Source organism: Vanessa tameamea, chromosome 19 (assembly GCF_037043105.1).
Source record: "Vanessa tameamea isolate UH-Manoa-2023 chromosome 19, ilVanTame1 primary haplotype, whole genome shotgun sequence".
NCBI lineage: Eukaryota > Metazoa > Arthropoda > Insecta > Lepidoptera > Nymphalidae > Vanessa > Vanessa tameamea.
In genome coordinates, this window is record NC_087327.1 from 5,116,415 (window position 1) to 5,122,769 (window position 6,355).

Sequence of the window (6,355 nt, forward strand, 5' to 3'; positions counted from 1 at the left end):
TCGGAGGTATAGTTACGAGTTGTGTTGATACGAATGTCGTTAATATTTAACTGGAAATGTTGTTGCAATGTAAAATATTTAATACGAGATAGTAATATTGATGTCATATACTGTTTGATGAACCTACTTAAAATTGTTATTAATTTAAAGATGAACAAAGTAATGTTAAATGTAATCTATAATATTAACAAATATCATATTAACCAATATTCTATTACTGAAATTAAATATTATATTTCTGAAAACTCAGTTGGGAATTGGTGATATTTTTTGTTATACCGCACCTATAATTTACTTGTTTACAAATATTGTTTTCATTAATTTCTGGTTCTGTCTGTTCTGGTTTTTAAGAAGCTATTCAAATTATAAGGCATCTTACCCACTGCTATACTTGTATACTCATATTGAGTGTTTCAATCAAATTTAATTTTTGGTTGAAGAAAAATTGCTTAAAACTCATAGCTAACGGTAAATTTAGTAATGGTGAGATATATGCATTGCTCATTTTTGTTGTAGGATCAACTTTTACTACAATAACTTACTTAATTTTAATAATTTATCAAAGATAAAGTAAATAATAATAATTAGAATCACGACGCAATAAACGTACTTATGAAAATATAATTTGAATTATTTTTATTATTCACTTATTTTATTATAATTATCAAGTGAATGACTGGCGACATGTTTCCAGATGGCTTCAAATTAACAAACGATAGTCGCATTTATAAGTTAGGTTCTAATCTGATCTGGAAAAAAATCGTCTTGGTAAAAACACTTTAAACGTTAATATTTAATCGTTAACTAAAGAGTGGACAATATGGTAGTTCATTTTATAATAAAGTCAAGATTTTTTATTAATTAAAATTGTGGCATCGGTGCCTTTGTAATTCATCTCGTGCGGACAATGAGGAAAACTTGTCATGAATCATGAAACATGTTGAATCTGTCAGGTGAAATTCTGGCACATATGAGGCAGAATTCCACATATATGCATTAGAACAATGTGCTAGAACAAACTACAAATCTTCTCCTCTAGAAAAGGAATTCTTAGTCGAACAGTTGATTATTTATAGACAGTTCCTTTAATTTGGTATTTGCGAAGAGATGATTTGGTGATAATAGCTTACAATGGGTAGGGCAATTGTTATATAAAAAAACGTGGAATTACAATAGTTATATACAGATGTTCTATAAAACGGAGTTGGTATTTTGATAGGTTTTTATGCATACGGTTGTTGAATGATTAATAATAATGTTCCCCTTTATATATAGATGTTGTTTTTTTTTGTATAAAACGTAGAAAGCATTTCCAAATCTAAAGGTAAAAAGATATTTATTGATACTAATTATATCTTCAGAATATAATCTACGATTCAATACGAAACGAATACGAAATCGATACAAGACCACAGCAAAGGTTTTACAAGGATGTATGTATGGAAGTACATACGTGAAGTAATTTTTTTATATCTATGTAGTCACGTTTTCACGTTTTCACGTAAAGCCATAAGAAGTCTGTGTTTTGTGTGTCGCCTTTTTATGTTGAAACGATGCACTAAAACGTTACCTACACACGTTACATTCAAATTAACATTGAAAGACATTTATCTATAAGTATCAATGGAATTCGTATCTACGGGATCGTTCCCGTCACCGTTGTACAATGATTAAATATAATTTAGTTGATAACAGTGTATATTTTAGTAAGAATTTATTATGTTAATAAATTTAGAAGACAGTTGTTTATTGTCTCAAATCTAATAGGTATTAAAGAATATGATTTATGCTAAATATCAACTAATAAAAGTACGAGTAAACATCGTAGTTAGATAGACATCACAACCCTCACCTTATTAGCATAACAAGCGGCGTCACAAACAGCTTTAAAATAAAAGCGTAATGGCTTTATAAATACGTTTCGGAAAGTATTTTCTATTAAATAAACTTCCATTTGACGTGGAGCGCTCGTATGAATAAATCATATCAAATAACTATCAGGGGATCGCGGAGGCATTCTTTTTTCACTTACATACCTATTACATTTACTAGGATAATCATATTTTTTCGCATGTAGATGTAGTTTAGTATTGTATTAATATCTAGTTCTCAATGAATAGTTACACTACCTGGTCATACTTTATTCTCTAATATTTAAATATTATAGTACAACAAAATAAAAATACATTTTGATAGCATAATTTCATATTCAATATGTTGGTCTGTTGAGGAATTACGTCACCTTACCAAAACCGAAACCAATTTCGGATTAAAAATTAGGATATGAATATGATAAAAAAATATACCCATTAAAACCAAACGAGTGTTCCAAATCTCAGCTCGATCGGACAATAGCAAGAGGATCAAATTTAACTTGCAAAATTTTATTACACACACCGGGTAAGGCTTAACTAAAGATGCATGGCCATCGGAAATACACCAACTGCGGTAGTGGTTCTAATTCAGCTTGCAATATTTGACTTAAACAAATTAACAAACAATACGTTTATAATAAATTATTGCAAAAATATCTTAATTTTTTCTTGTATATTTTGAGTTCTATATAAAACTGTATCTTTTGTTTGTTACCTTTTTTAAATACATATTCTAAAACAGAAACTCGTTACCTGTAGGAATCCATCACGACAATCCTGTTACGAGTAGGTGCGAAATGTTGTAATAAGCTGAGTTCAACATTTTCAAGGCTTTACATCACATTCGGTCGTTTCAATGTTCAGCACATTGGATTTTTCAGCGAACGTTGAAAGGAAGTATTCCCAGGGGATGTCTGAGTGAACTGACGATTTAAGCCTCTATACTTTATCGTGATTGACTAGAGACAGCGTTGAAACGGAAACGAAAATTAAAGAATAGTATTTGAAAATATTCATTTTATAATAGACAAGGATTTCTATGTAGAATATAATAAAAAATATATGTACATATATCATATTAACAACTTTTTTTAACATACATGTTAACAATTACGTTTTAAAAAAACATAATTGTTAACATAATTTACTTTATTAAAGGTTTATCTTATAAGAGCCAGGTAAAAATGAACTGATTCGAAACATTTCTGGATATAAGCAATACACGCCTAAGTTGCCAAGGACACATAGAGAGTCCTCTGACTTTGAGAAAAAGAGTGATAAAGGTTATAATGCATGCTATACTTAACTTGAACGCCTTCCAACCAAAAGGAAGGAGGATGTTACGACTTACCTTGGCTTAATTGTCCTGATTCTGGGTTTGGTTTGGGCCAGCAGTTTAGCGTATAATAAGATAGGCAGACAGGTTGAGTTTTATGTTTCGAGTTTTCGCCATGTTTTTTTGTCCTCATAAGTATAAGTTTTGAAAATTTATAATTATAACCTTACATGGCAATCTGTATGTGACTTAATGACCAGAATAGGCGGTGATACTTACATAAATAATGTAATTTTCTTATTTTGTGAGTAATATGTATACACTTTTTGAAACTAGATTAAATTTTTTAAGTCTTTAAAATTGACAGGAATATATATATTAACAGATTACCTACGGCCTATGGAACCGGATGAATATATAATATTTTTAAAACATCACCTACTCGTAGAAAAGAGAGTATGTCCTTTAAATACAGCCGAGATAGGCGGAGTCGCTGGAGAAATCCAAGTGTGCGTCTGACACTACGCCTCATTGTTGCCTTCGTCAGCCTCTCTAATTATTGCTCTGCGCCTGACATCCCACACAAATCAATAATTCTATGCTTTAAATTTTATACCCCTATAAAAAACAAGTCATTTTAAATATGTAAAATAAAAAGTATGTATGGAGGCGTCGAACTATTCCTCAAGTACCGTAACAGTATGATGTCTGTTTTTGTAAACTGTTGTCGATGCAGCAGCTACACGAAGAATGTTAAACTAACTAATAAGGTTTAATAAGGTTTTGTAAGATTAAAGTGAACCTTATTCAATAAACGGGCTATCTAAGAAAATAATAATGATTGTACAAATGGGACTCGTAGTTCTAGGTGCGTAATGCGTTCATAAATATCCAGTATCCAGCTTTGTAATATAAATATAATGAAGATGTACTAACATTCTATAGTGCATTTTATTGTATAAAAAATTCATAAACATTATCATTCATAGCAATCAAAAAGTGTTTTGCAATATTATCGTTATTGAAGTTGGTTGTTTAAGCCGTCTCGTTCGTCAAATTGTTAACTTAACCTGGGTTCAAATTGCGAATGTGTCAATAAGAAAATATTTCGAGAAATTAACATTGAATTCGTTCTTACTTTACAAATCTTTTATTTTAAACTTAAGGGGCTTTTACTCACAAGAATATGTCATGAAATGCTTATGATAATTTACACAAAAACAACACTATATTAAATATAATCTTCAAAATTATAATGAATCATGTTAACGACATCCTACATAGAGGGTGGAACTTGGAACCTCCTTAGACTCGGGGAAAGTCTCATGAATATTTTAGATAATGCATTTTATGACAGATTGACTTCATCGTGGATGGGAAAGTACCGTCTCAGACAGGAAGCTACGCTTTTTTTTTAATGTTTTGAAAAAATCTTTGAGGTAGAATTATCGTTCTAAAATTCGTATAAGCTAAAATAAAAAGTTCATAATTATAAAATAATATATTTAAAGTAAATTATTTAATATCCATTACTTTTTTATTACATTAATTATTATTTGAATTAATATGCGCTTGGTGTTCGTAAAATAAACTGTGAATTTCACAAAATGGAAAATCAAGAATTATAGTTAAAAGCTGTTAATAAAAGTGTTATTTAATGGAAATATATATGCTATAAATATAATATTTTTTCCGAAAACACAACTGCGCTTAAAATAAAATGATGTATTTATTTGTTAATAAACTTTTATTTCTGTTACCGATACTTAAGCTATATTAAATAAATAGCAGAAATGTTTTTCTTATATGCAATAATTAAGAAATAAATGAAGAACAATTAATCGTACTATAAGCGGGTTTTGTTAAACAGAAGTGACACATATTATAAATTGATTTAAAATTAAGATATTTATATTTTAGAAATTATAATGTGTGATTCATTCTTATATTGTAAAATATTTTTAGGCAAGCAGTTGAAGTAGGCAATACTCGATTTCCCGCTGCCCCGGGCCTGTAATCTTGTTGGTGCCCCCGCTACTCAGTTAAAATCGCAAGGCTAATAAAATATTTTGACCCTTTTACTAGACGAATACGCCTACTGTATGGTACACTCACGAAGAACTGAATGATGCGTTCAAAGAAAAAAAATTAAAGTATATTTTTTTAGTGCATGCGTCAACCACAAAAAAGTTATCACTAATTAATTATTGATCATATTTCAAACAAGTCAGTTTGTTCCAAAATTGCTCATTGTTTGAAATGCTATTTATTTATAAATCTTTATCAACGACATCGATCACGTCTATTCCCTTGGGAGAAAAATGAGGAAGTATACATCATAAAAGCAGTTCCAACCAAAGAAAGAATTAAGATAAACAACCCTTACATTCATCATATTGCACACTACTGACGGTTTTTAATGAATATATCTGTATTTACACAACACTATTCCTCATAACTACGTATATCCACTTTAATATAACTTAAACTTCAGATAACAGCTTTGTCGACGTTAAAAACGCAATTTTTTTTTTTGTAAATTCATAAGAATTAGTTAAGCCCTCGTCTAATTATATCGTGTCAATTCGTTGTCAATTATTATTCGTTTGGTTTTCGTCCTGTTGTGGTTGGAGTAGACTATAGATACCTCAGTCCGGTCAAATGGATGAAATGAACCTACCAATGGTTGTTCACCGCAAGAAGTACCTATAAACAACTCCATACAAATGAATTCAATGCGCCGTTGATTTAAATAAAGATAGACCATCAATTACTTTCACATTCATAATTGGTATTAAATCCATAATACTCCAGAGTCTTTAAAATCTGTGGTGCCAATTAACAAACTTCCTCTTTTTTTGAAATTTAAAAATGGAACCAAACTGTTTTTTTTTACATGAAAGGATTTTGTGTAAAAACACGCTAAATGTTAACAATTCCTTATTTCAAATATTTTATTTTAAAATAATAAAAAAAAAACTTTTATCCTTATATGTATCAGAAGTCCCCACGTAACTATTCGGATGCGACAATAATTGAAATTTGTGCCCGGAGGCATTCATGGCAAATAACTTTATTTAGTATTTAGCTTCCAATTTACAGGGCGTGTGTTTTGTGACGCAAGGAATCACTGAGGGTGTAAATCTGATTGTTTTTAAACGAAATAAAAGAGGTCTTAAAAGTCAAACGTACTAAGTTATTGATT